Source organism: Balaenoptera borealis (assembly GCF_965194805.1).
Source record: "Balaenoptera borealis genome assembly, chromosome: 16".
Lineage (NCBI taxonomy): Eukaryota > Metazoa > Chordata > Mammalia > Artiodactyla > Balaenopteridae > Balaenoptera > Balaenoptera borealis.
Window position 1 is genome coordinate 31,424,021 of NC_138872.1, and position 13,008 is coordinate 31,437,028.

Sequence of the window (13,008 nt, forward strand, 5' to 3'; positions counted from 1 at the left end):
TTTTCTATTTGAATAAAAACTATTATTTTCAAAAGTGTAAAAAATTGTATGACTGTATGTAGTTTGTATAAAAAATATAAAATATGTAAACTCATAGAGGCAGAGAGTAAATTAGAGGTTTCCAGGAGCTAAGGGGAGGGGTAAACAGGGAATTATTGTTTAATGGGTACAAAGTTTCTTTTTGGGTGATAAAAAAGTTCTGGAAATAGATAGTGATGATGGTTGTTCAACATTATGAATATACTTAATATCACTGAATTGTACCTTTAAAAATGACTAAAATGGTAAATTTCATATTATATAAATTTTACCATTTAAATTTAATTTTACCACAATCAAATTTTTAAAAATAGGCAAATAATTGAATAGACATTTCACCAAAGACGATATACAAATGGCCAATAAGCACATGAAAAGATGTTCAACATCATTAGCCATCAGAGAAATGCACATCAAAACTATGAGATACCACTTCACACATATACAGGTGGCTGTAATAAAAAAAGATAGACAATAACATGTGTTTATGAGGATGTACAGAAATTAGAATCTTTATACACTGCTGGTGGGAGTGTAAATTAGTGCAGCCACTTTGGAAAACAGTCTGGCAGTTCCTCAGATGATTAAACATAGAGTTATCATATGATCTAGCAATTCTTACTCCTAAATACATATTCAAGAGAAATGAAAATGTACGAACATACAAAGACTTGTACATGAATATCCACATCAACATTATTCATAATAGTTATTCACATTGAGTTGTGAATGTCCATCAACTGATGACAGGATAAGAAAAATGTGATATAGCCATACAATGGAATATTATTTAGCCATTAAAAGGAATGAAAACTAATACATGCTACAGTATGGATGAACCTTGAAAACATTGTACTATTTATATAAAAAGAAGTCATATACAAAAGACCTCATAGAGTATAATTTCATTTACATGAAGTACCCAGACTAGACAAATCTATAGAGACAGACTGTAGATCAGTGGTTGTGTAGGGCTGGGTGAGGGATGAGGAGATAGAGGGGTGATGGCTAAGGCATACAGAATTCTTTTTGGAGGAATGAAATGTTCTAAAATCGATTATGGTGATGGTTGCACAAATCTGTGAATATACTAAAAGCCATTGACTTGTACACCTTAAGTGGGGAATTATATGGTATGCAAATTAAATACCTTAATAAAGCTGGGTTTTGTTTTTGTTTTTGTTTTTGTTTTTAAAGCTGAGTATTGTGTATTCTGAGAAGAGAAATGGGTACCTTGGTAACTATCAATGATGCCTGGAATTCCTAAGGGGATAAGGAATGTTTTGATGAGGCATTGTAAACTTGTGGTTTTAGTGTGCGCAGAAATACGTGTGACTTTGATTTACATTTTGAGTATCTGTGAGGCAAGAAAGTCTCAGAATTCCTTACCCCAAAGGGGGGTGACCTTGGATAAGGAATTGTTGCTGCCATTGGTCAGACCAAATAGCAAGACCACTGGCAATGGTCCAAGAGTCTGTAAAAAGTGTATAGATAGGGCCAATTGTTGGCCAAAGTATCCAGTGCTAAGATGACTACCTGAAGTTTGGCCAACTGTGCTGACCCTTGAATCCTGTCCGTTATCAGGGTTATCCTGGTTAAGGTATGAAAAGCAGCAATTTTCCATTAATCTCTGTTTTGTGTGATGGTGGGATGGTGTCTGTAAGATATATGGACTACCTTTCCTATTTATTCTCTCGATTCCAGGGGCTGCCCAGGTAGCCAAGGGGTGACCTCATTCAGCATCATGGCTTTTGGCAAGGGACTGAGGACAGGGGCGACCACTGCCTCCTGCAAGTAGAACTCACCAGAGGGCCCCGATTTAGCTCTATTCCGTAGGTACCATTTCTGTTTTTGCAAGAAGGCCTCAGTAATTTATGCTGAGCTTTTGGGGAGCTGCTTCCATGACCCAAGGCATAATGGGCAGCTGGGTATGGAGGGTCACAGGCTCAGGATCTGTGAGATCCTCTGTTTCCAGAAGAGTTCTGTATGCAGCCAGCACTTGCCATTCTAATGGTATATGGGGCTAGGGAAGGCAATGTGTCAAAAACCCATGGACAATTCATGACTGTTGTGGTTGGTCCAGAGACTTTGGGAGGCATGAGAAAGCCTCTATAGTGAAGGAGTCTTTGGGGGAGGGGTATGAAGAAGAGTGCCTGTTGTAATGCAATTTGGACATGTTCTAGAGCTTTTTGTTGTAGGCTCCCCATTCAAGGTGGGCTGATTTGTGAATAACAGTATACAGGGGCTTAAGAAAAATTTGTAAATGATGAATATGTTGCTTCCAGAATCCAAAAAGACATAAAAGATATTGGGCTTCTTTTAATGTTGTAGGTGTAACAGAGTCAATAGCTGTTTCTTAACAGTGTCAGGGACAAAGTGACCCTTGGCTGACCAGATAAATTCAGGTGATGGGTCTTGTACTATGTGTGGGGCAATGGCCTATTCCCTTAGTTGTGAATTCCTTTGTATTTTTATGTCCTGAATGAGTGTGTCAAATGAATTTCCTTGGAGGAGGAGGATGTCACCAGTATGATATCATGCCTGTGCTCCTGGAAAAAAATTGGATGTGGTTAAGATCTTGCCTGGAAAGATTGGGTGTGATGGCAGAGCTGTGGAGGTACCCCCTCAGAGCCAGGTAAAGGTGAATTGTTTCTCTCTGAAGGGGAAGAAGCTGTTGAGATAGGTACTGAACAGAACACATTAGCCAAATCTCTAATTGCAAAATATTTTCTAGTTGCTGATTGGATTTAGTCAGTAATTTATATATTGGATATGGGGGTCTTGTTGGGCAAGACCATAGTATTAAGATTATGGTAATCCACTGTGAGGGACCATTAATTCTTTCTAGGTTTATGAACAGGCTGTTAAATGGAAAAACAGTGTGGAGAATCACCCCTTCTCTAAAAAAGTCTTGTATAATGGGTTATAAAAATTTTTATTTATTTATTTTTGGCTGCATTGGGTCTTTGTTTCTGCGCACGGGCTTTCTCTAGTTGCGGTGAGCAGGGGCTACTCTTCGTTGCGGTGCGTGGACTCAACTGCAGTGGCTTCTCTTGTTGCAGAGCACCGGCTCTAGGCATGTGGGCTGCAGTAGTTGTGGCACGTGGGCTCAGTAGTTGTGGCACCTGGGCTTAGTTGCTCCACGGCATGTGGGATCTTCCCAGACTATGGCTCGAAACCATGTCCCCTGCATTGGCAGGCAGATTCTTAACCATTGTGCCACCAGGGTTAGGGAAGATGGAAGTCTATTGGGTTCCATTTTGCCAAGCTGATTGTTAAGTGCCAAAAACTTAATTTAATTGTATCAGCCATTGGGTGAGAGCATCCATGCCCACTATGGAATATTTTAGGGCAGTGGGTGCTATGACTGTAGAAAATTTAGTCAAGGCAATGGTTAAGGTGAGGCATACCTGTTTCTCCTCATTTTATGTTTAGTGACTACCCCCTAAGATTATAGAGGGTATCTCATTTAAATTTAGTGTGATTCCCTGGTGTAAGTATAATTTGAACTCCGGTCTTAAGGCATAAAAGTTTGCCAGTTGGTGATTTTCAGCAGATGTGAAAGTTAATTCAGAACCCATGTTGCAGACTTGCAAAAACCTATTAGCGCCCTTATATCTTTTTACTGTATATATTCTTTTTTTTCTAATCATTTTTATTTCATGTTAAATTCTTTAAAACTATTTTCAACTATGAAACATTTTCAATATACATAAAAGTATAAAAATAATATAACAAATACCTTTGTACTCACCACTGAGATTAATAGAGGTCAACTTTTGTCATATTTGCCTTAGAGCTTTTCTTTTTTAATAAATTTATTTATTTTATTTTATTATTTATTTTTGGCCGCATTGGGTCTTCGTTGCTGCGTGCGGGCTTTCTCTAGTTGTGGCAAGCGGGGGCTACTCTTCGTTGCGGTGTGCGGGCTTCTTATTGCGGTGGCTTCCCTTGCTGTGGAGCACGGGCTCTAGGCTCGCAGACTTCAGTAGTTGTGGCACACGGGCTCAGTAGTTGTGGCTCACGGGCTCTAGAGCACAGGCTCCGTAGTTGTGGCGCATGGGCTTAGTTGCTCCGCGGCATGTGGAATCTTCCTGGACCAGGGCTCGAACCCATGTCCCCTGCATTGGCAGGCGGATTCTTAACCACTGCACCACCAGGGAAGCCTGCCTTAGAGCTTTTTACAATAAAAAAACTAAAAGTCATCCTCTTCTCCCTCCCTTTCTCTTTCCCTCCCTAGGGGTTACCATTATCCTGAAATTCCTGTGTCATATCCATGCATGTTTTACTTTTACATTTACTTTTTACATTTACTTAAATGTACTACATTTAAATAATATATATGTGAAATTTTTACGTAAAGTATTTTACATTATATGAATCGTTTTGCAACTTGAAACAATGAAAAATGTAAAGCATCTAATTGTCCCTCAGCAAACAAAAAGGTAAGCAAACTATGATTTAATCATACTATAGAATGTTTAATAGTAGTTAGCAATGAATGAACTAGTCTATTTTAGCAACATGATAAATGAAAAAGGCAAGTTGTATGTATTCTTTTAGCAAATTTTGGAGTTCCAGTCAGATCATTTCCAGTTTGGACTTAGGTTTTTGTTTTCTCCCCCTGTAGCCAGGTATCTTGAGGGGGAGGTGGTTAGTGACTATACTTTGGGGCAGATCTCCTCTACTCTTCTCATGTTTATAAGTTTCTTCCTCTAGAGAGCCTCAAATTAGCATCTTCAGGTTAGAGGCCTCCTCCCTGGCAACTGTCACCTTATTGGCTAGGGAACCACAGCCTAAGCAGGGAGCAGAGTTGTGTTGATAAGACATCACACTCAGTTGATGCCAGAGTCTTTTTTGGCCCCTTTTACAGTTGTTCAGTAGGGTCATGGTATCCTCTAGCCCTTTAAGAAGGGCAGGGATAAAGCATTTGAGGCACTTTTCACGAGGGTTTGTGCCTTGGGGTGCCATGGTGTCTTCTCCATCACCTTTTGCACTGACAGCAGCAGGAGAAGCACTTGAAGCTCATAGGTCCTAGTGAGCCACCTGCTTTTAGGAATGTGGTCCTCAGCAGGCCACATAGTGACTGTCCTCTTTCACATGAGCGAGCATCACTGGGTCTGACTATTGCACAGGGCATTGGTCACACAACCAACAGTTACAGTGTAAGAGTCATTCCCCTGAGCCTAGTGTAAGCTGTGGCTTTTGCTGGAATTGAGACATACAATTCAATGAGACACATGTCTAGGTCCAGGCCAAGGTACACAACCCAGGACCATTTTAAGGAGGACCCCAATCTCATACCTCTGTCCCTAAATGCAAACGATTGAAACTTCCCAACATAGGCTGGTAAAATCTGTAGCTGGTGCTCATTAGGACTCAGCAAATGCAGCACAAACACCATAGCTCAAAACACAAGCTAAAAAACAAGCAGCAGAGCCAGTTAACATGCCAAAACAAGAGAAGAGAGACCTCCTGTAGTTGTGGTCATCACTTATACACCCTGCTTGCTATGCTATGCTGGGGTTCATCCTGACTCCCTGGGTTGACAACACATGTTGAAATATTGAGGAATGATGTGTCATGATGTCTGCAACTGGCTTTGAAAAGCTTCATCCTGAAGGGGAGCCATTGAGGGCTTTAGGCAGAGGAGGGACAGGTTGATTTGGGCCAGAGAAAAATCACTAGTGGAGGGGAGCAATGTGCTGCAGTGAGGAGGAAGGGATGGAAGTGGGAGAAGTGTGGTGGGATGAGTTCCAGGTAACCATTTGAACAGTCCAAGAAGAGCTGAAGAAGCTCCCACTCTGTGGTGGTGGGAGATGGGGAGGGAGGCAGTACTGCGGAGGGAATGAGGGCAAGACTCACTCATTTTGGGGAACATAGTGCTAGTGGCTCAAAAAAAAATGTAGCTCGGAGCCAGACTACTTGGGTTCAGGCAGCAACTGGGCACGTTATTTAACCTCTGTGTGCCTCAGTTTCCTTATTTGTAAATGGGATGTACTCATTTACAAGGGCTGCCATAACAAAGTACCACAAACTGGGTGGCTTAAGCAACATAAATTGATTTTCTCACAGTTCTGAAGGCTAGAAGTCTGAGTTCAAGGTGTCAGTAGGCTTGGTTTCTTCTGAGGCCTCTCTTCTTGGCTTGTAGATGGCCATCTCCTCCCTTCTCTTCATATGGTCCTCCCTCCATATGTGTCTGTCCAAATTTATTCTTCTTATAAGGACACCAGTCATATTGGTTTAAGGCCTGCCCTAATGACCTCATTTTAATTTTTTAATTTTTTTTTTTTGATGTGGACCATTTTTAAAGTCTTTATTGAATTTGTTACAATATTGTGTCTGCTTTATGTTTTGGTTTTTTGGCCCTGAAGCAGGTGGGATCTTAGCTCCCCCAACCAGGGACTGAACCCGCACCCCCTGCCTAGGAAGGCGAAGTCTTAACCACTGGACCTCCAGGGAAGTCACCTCATTTTAACTTAATTACCTCTTTAAAGACCCTATCTTCAAACACAGTCACATTATGAGCTTATTGGAGGTTAGGACTTCAAATGTGAATTTTGGGGAGACACAACTCAGCCCATACAGGAGGATAATAACAGAATTTACTTCACAGACTTGTGAGAATTAATTGAATTAGAACATGTAAAGTGCTCAGAACAGTGATGAAAAATGTTTTCTATTGCTAAAGATGACATATTAAATGACGTGGAAATGAGGCAGCCATTTCACAGATGCCCCAAAGCCCCTGCCCCCTCCGGAAGTGGCTCCTTTGAGTCCTAATAGTTCTCAGAGCCCAGAACTTTCAGAAGCATTCCCCGTTTGCTTTGGGTGTCTCTGAGATTGTAGCTCTCAATGGTCAAAATCCTCTTTAATCCCCTTTTTCCCACAGGACAGCCTGACAGGGTAGTCCCTTGAAAGCAACTAAGCCTATGGTTCTCAAAGTGTGGTTTCCAGACCATCAGCATCACCTGGAAACTTGCTAGAAAGGCAAATTCTTGGGCCCACCCCAGACCTACTGAGTCAGAATCTCTGTGTTTTAATAATCCCTCCAGATGAGAACCCTCCAGTGTCGCTCCAAGAGCTTGTTTGAAGGGATCAAATCTGTTGAAATACCACTTGGGGGCAGCACAGGACTGTGAGGTAAGCACAAGCTCATTAAAAACAACCCACTTTTGCTTTTAATGCAGAAGCCCCCCCTGCCTTTCCTGCCTCCAGTCTTGCCCCAAGCCCCACTCAGTTCCCCCCACAAGGCCAGAGAAACCTCTAGAAGCCTCAAACCTGATTGTGACACTGGTTCAGAATTCTTCAGCAGCTCCCTATGGCACTAAAGGCCTTTTAACTTCCCAGTAGCATCTCCTGTCTCCTGCATCTTGCTCATCCTCATGTTCTCTTTGTATCTTCCCTGGAGTCGGACTGACCTGGGTTTGAATTTCGGCTCTGCCATTTACCATCTGGGTGTGGCTTGGGCAAGACACATCATTCTGAGCCTCAGTTTCCTCATTGGTGAAATGGGGGCAATTAATAAGACTTTTCTCATAGAGCTATTATTAGAGAGAGCTTATTTATAAAGGAATTCTGGCCTAGGGTCTCACAAACAGGGCTCAGTATGCAACATCTCTGCTTCCCCTCATGTACTGCCAAGCACAACGTACAGTCAGACTCCGCAGGCTTCATGCCAGGTGCAGTGGATGCTATCTGAGCCCCACTCATTTCCCCAATGTTATGACTGCCACCAGCCAGCACCTGTATCTCTTTGTCTGGGGCTTTTATTGGCTGCTGGTACCCACTGTGGTGCCAGAACCATAAAACTTTGTACAATGGAGGTAATACTAGTGCCTACCTCATAGCACTGCTAGGAGAGCCTTGTTAGTGCCCTGCATAGAATTTTGCTGTTGGGGAGACATAGCACTTGTCCTTCTCTTGCCCATCTCTGTACTCCCCTACCCACAGGAGTGGCCGTGTAAGCATATCAGGTAGTGAATGAGGGATGGGAAACCTGAAGGGGTCTGGCTCGCTGGTGGCTCCTTGCTCTACCATTCCTGGCTTCCTGCCCTTGAGCCACCCAGGATGGCTCCTGTCTACCCCCTTTCAGACACCTAAGATGCCTGAGTTGTGTCATAGGATGTAAGAGGACCCCAGGCACTGGGGGCTGCCAAATAACCCTGGCACCCTTGGCAGGGCAGTTGGTGCTGTGTGCGCTCTCAAAATCTGGACCATCTCAGGCTGAAGACCTGGAGGTGATGCAGCCCCTCAGCCCACAGCCTGCAGGGCCAAGGGCACACGACCTTCTCCAACAGTCACTGATATCAGGATGCCACTCTTTTCTGTGGCTGCCTCCTGGGGTTTGTTTTGACTTTGGTCTTCATGTTCTTGGTGGAGCTACCCTGGATGCAGTAGGCATGCATCTACCTGGCCTACAAGGGACTCCAAAAGCATACTCCCCACCCCCAGCCTAAATATCTCCCCTACCAGCCTGTCGTATTCTGACTCTGCATGAAAACCTATGGATAAGCATTGCCCTCTTCCAGGTACTTTGAAAATGTTAGCAGACTGCACTCAGGACCAGCTGTATAATTTGTGGAGCCCTGTGTAAAATGCAAATGCATGGGTTCTTGTTCAAAAATTATGAAGAATTTCAAGACAGTGACAGTGCAGCATTAAGCCACATGTGGGGCTTTGTGTGACTCTACAGATTACATACACACGAAGCTGCCTCTGACTGCAGCCCTTACTTCTTAGCATGATGGAGCTTGTCAGCAACTTTACTTGAACCAAGGAGGAGCCCTGGAGCTGCTCAGAGAAAAAGTCAAAATGTGTCCTTTACTCAGCTCAGGATGCCTATTGTCTCAGAGATACTTGAATCAAGTGTTCTCTGCCCACCTAGCCTTTCTCACTGGGCTGCCTCCCAGGCTCCTGGAGTCCTGGTCGCATATAGGGCCTTTTCTGCCTCTGGCCTGGCTGATCCCCAGGCGGGTCCTTACTCACCTGTCTCTACTGCTGTGTTTGCCTTGTCTGCTCTGGGATGTGGATCTGATCCCTTGAGTTCCCATTCTTCTGTCCTGGCCACCAGATCTCTGGATTTAGATCTTAGCAGCCCCTGGAGAGTACCCCCAGACAGACTCCCCATGCATAGGGCTCTTTTAGGCTCTCTCTAGGCCTACTCCCCCAGCTTCTTCCAGCCCAAGAGGCTGATCTGTGTGACTACTCCAGTGGGCTGCCTTTACTCTGGCTTCTGGTTGGGTGTGACTAATCCTGTCAGCAGCAGGAAATTGCACGGAGGGAGAAATGAGAGAGGTGGAACATTTATTCCCCCGGCTCCCTCCTGGAGCCTCCCGGGCCCTGGCTGTGTCCCTCTCCTAGGTCACAACTTCTTGTCAGGCAGCCATCTCCATGTAGCCCTCTCTGCCTCCAGGTTTTAAACCTCCTGGCTAACACCTCCCTCCCCTTGGCCTGTCAGAACCGGGGTGGTCGTAGAATCCAGCTGTCTCTACTGTTCCTTCCCTTGAGATTTTCCCATATGCTGCCTAAACTTTTGTAAACAGTCCCTTTATTAAACTCTCCCAGAATTATCCTAATTTGAATTTGCATCTATTTCCTTCTGGGACCCTGACTGATACTGAAACTGAGTGCCCCTAAAATGGAGTTCCTCTGCCCAGTTTATGGTTAACCTCTCTATCCAAAACTTTATTCTCTTTCTTGTCCTGCACCTGTTCCTCTCAAGATTGAGGAGCATCAAAGAAAAGGGTGGATTGAAACCAAGCAGGATCCCTCGGGGCCCTCCCATATATAAAAGCCTTTCCATGACCCCCGTGTCTTGTCTCTAGGAAAAAGGCTTCAGCCTCCTAGGCCTTCTCTAAGTTCCAAAGGGCATAATTAGGGGAGGAAGGGAATGCAGAAACAAAGGAAAAGCAGCCAAGAAACAATAGTGCAGCGACAAAGCAGAGTCCTAGTTCCTTCTCAAGGGATATACAGAACAATCTGATACTTGCCTTTGAGTTGTTCTGCAGCAACTACGACCCCCCGCCCCCCCACCCCGGCCCCCGGACAGGTGGAGGAGGTAACTACATGCTGAGACCCCAGACTGGTTGGAACCGGAAGGTTGATGACTGAGATTGCTGGAACACCATCCTGTTACCTCACCACCAACCAATCAGAAGACAGTCATGTACCCTGCAGCCTTCGAGAATTTCGGGTCTTTTGAGCTTGAGCCGCCCATACAGTAAGTCTCCTACATATGAACCAGTGGTGTTCTGAGAGCGCGTTTGTAAGACCAATTTGTGCATAAGTCCAGCAAAGCTAGCCTAGGTACCCAATTAACACAATCAGCTATATAGTACTGTACTATAATAGGTTTATAATACTTTTCACACACAAACAGCTCAATATCAAAAAAACAAACAACCCAATCCAAAAATGGGCAGAAGACCTAAATAGACATTTCTACAAAGAAGATATATAGATTGCCAACAAACACATGAAAGAATGCTCAACATCATTAATCATTAGAGAAATGCAAATCAAAACTACAATGAGATATCATCTCACACTGGTCAGAATGGCCATCATCAAAAAATCTAGAAACAATAAATGCTGGAGAGGGTGTGGAGAAAAGGGAACCCTCTTGCACTGTTGGTGGGAATGTAAATTGATACAGCCACTATGGAGAACAGTATGGAGGTTCCTTAAAAAACTAAAACTAGAACTACCATACGACCCAGCAATCCCACTACTGGGCATATACCCTGAGAAAACCGTAATTCAAAAAGAGTCATGTACCACAATGTTCATTGCAACTCTATTTACAATAGCCAGGACATGGAAGCAACGTAAGTGTCCATCGACAGATGAATGGATAAAGAAGATGTGGCACATATATACAATGGAATATTACTCAGCCTAAAAAGAAATGAAATGGAGGTATTTGTAGTGGATGGACCTAGAGTCTACTCTGTAGTGAAGGATGGACCTTCACTACAGAGTGAAGTAAGTCAGAAAGAGAAAAACAAATACCATATGCTAACACATATATATGGAATCTAAAAAAAAAAAAAAAAAAAAAAGGTCATGAAGAACCTAGTGGCAAGATGGGAATAAAGACACAGACTTAGTAGAGAATGACTTGAGGACATGGGGAGGGGGATGGGTAAGCTGGGACAAAGTGAGAGAGTGGCATGGACATATATACACTACCAAATGTAATATAGATAACTAGTGGGAAGCAGCCACATAGCACAGGGAGATCAGCTCTGTGCTTTGTGACCACCTAGAGGGGTGGAATAGGGAGGGTGGGAGGGAGGGAGATGCAAGAGGGAAGAGATATGGGAACATATGTATGTGTATAACTGATTCACTTTGTTATAAAGCAGAAACTAACACACCATTGTAACGTAATTATACTCCAATAAAGATGTTAAAAAAAAACGAACACAAAAAAAGAAAACACTTTTAATCTTACGGAACAGTACCTTGAAAAGTACAATAGTACAGTACAACAGCTGGCACACAGGGGCTGGCATCAAGTGAACAGGCAAGAAGAGTTACTGACTGGAGGAGGGAGAGGAGGTGAGAGATGGTAGAGCTGAAGGATGGTCAGCAATAGGAGATACCAGCTACATCACCGTTGCTACATCTTAACAGTACCAGCTACATCACTGCTGCTCTTACCCTTGCTTCCGGACATTCTGGGCTTGAAATAAAGATACTGTACTACTGTACTCTATACAGTACTGTACAGTAAAGTACACAAAAGCACAACCACTCGCAGAGGATGCATGCACGTGGCAGTGTATGCCAGACATGTGAACTAACTTACATGATTGGATACAGGAATGCACGTTTGCTTCTTTGAAAGTTCGCAGCTTGAAGGTTTGTAAGTAGGGGACTTACTGTACGCCTTGCTTGGTGTGTGCAATAAATGCTATACTTTCCTCACCACAACCCGGTGTCAGTAAATTGGCTTTGTTGTATGGCAGGCGAGTTGACCCAATTTCGGTTTGGTAACAGTACAAGGATCTTTGTTCTCTGTTGTACCCCCTATCTATCTTTGTAGCACCCAATCCCTAGAAACAGCCAAGTCAAGGGGTGAGTACCCAGGAACTCAGTTACTTGGAAAGTGCCCAAGGAGAAGTGGGGACTCTCCCTCATGTTGCCCCAGACATGTCTACCATACCTTCCTTCTGTAGCTAATTGGGAACCAGGGCCCTAGACGTCGTGTCTTTCCCTTCTTCAGCTTCAGGGTCTAATGGAGGCAAGATGGGTCCCTCAACCAGAGTACCCTACCCCCGAACAGGTCCCCTTTGATCAGGCAACCAGGTAACCAGACAAGCAGAGAATTAGAAAACAAGGCCACCAGATAAACAGACAACCAGGCAAGCAGAAAAGTAGGCAGCATTCTCTGAGGTGCATATCTGCTGGTTTTGCTGTTCCACTTCCTTTCTACCTTTTCCTAGTAGAAGATTTTCCCTTGGGGAGCCTCTCTACCCTCACTCTCAGCCCCCTAGCTCACCTTTGACCTAGGCCTAAGCCAGTTAGCCAGTCAGGCTTAACCAAAGCTGATCCAGGACCTGAGTAACCAGAAAGAGTTTCTTTCTTGTTGGATCTGCTAAGAGGCAGTGAGATCTGGAGCTGCGGCCACCCTTTTAAATCCAGCGTGGGAGCCAACCTGGGGGAAGGCAAGGCTGCGAGACAGTCATTGTTTGAGCCCTGATTAAGCCATTCCTGAAGGTAGCTACCCTGGAACCTTTCAGTTATATGAATCAATGAATTCCCTTTTTGCTTAAAGCCAGTTTATATAGAGCGTTCATTCCCTTGTGTGTGATAAGAAATATACACCCTTGAACAACAAGGGCGTAAATCCAAGTATAATTTACAGTTGTTCTGAGGTTTCTTCACATCCTCGGAGTCAACCAACTGCACATCATGTTGACCTGTAGTATTTACTATTGAAAAATATCCATGTATAAGTGG

General features: G+C 43.8%; 1 long non-coding RNA gene across 1 annotated transcript in view; it reads left to right on the forward strand.

The window, feature by feature from the left end:
- Window positions 1–11,104, forward strand: part of LOC309612907 — a 13,686-nt gene extending 2,582 nt beyond the window's left edge. Inside the window, exons 1-2 of the long non-coding RNA XR_014235397.1 lie at window positions 1–7,182; window positions 10,091–11,104. The exon at window positions 1–7,182 is cut by the window's left edge and continues 2,582 nt beyond it. This is a non-coding gene — a long non-coding RNA (uncharacterized lncRNA). The remainder of the gene's footprint in view (window positions 7,183–10,090) is intronic.
- The last annotated feature ends 1,904 nt before the right edge of the window (window positions 11,105–13,008 follow it).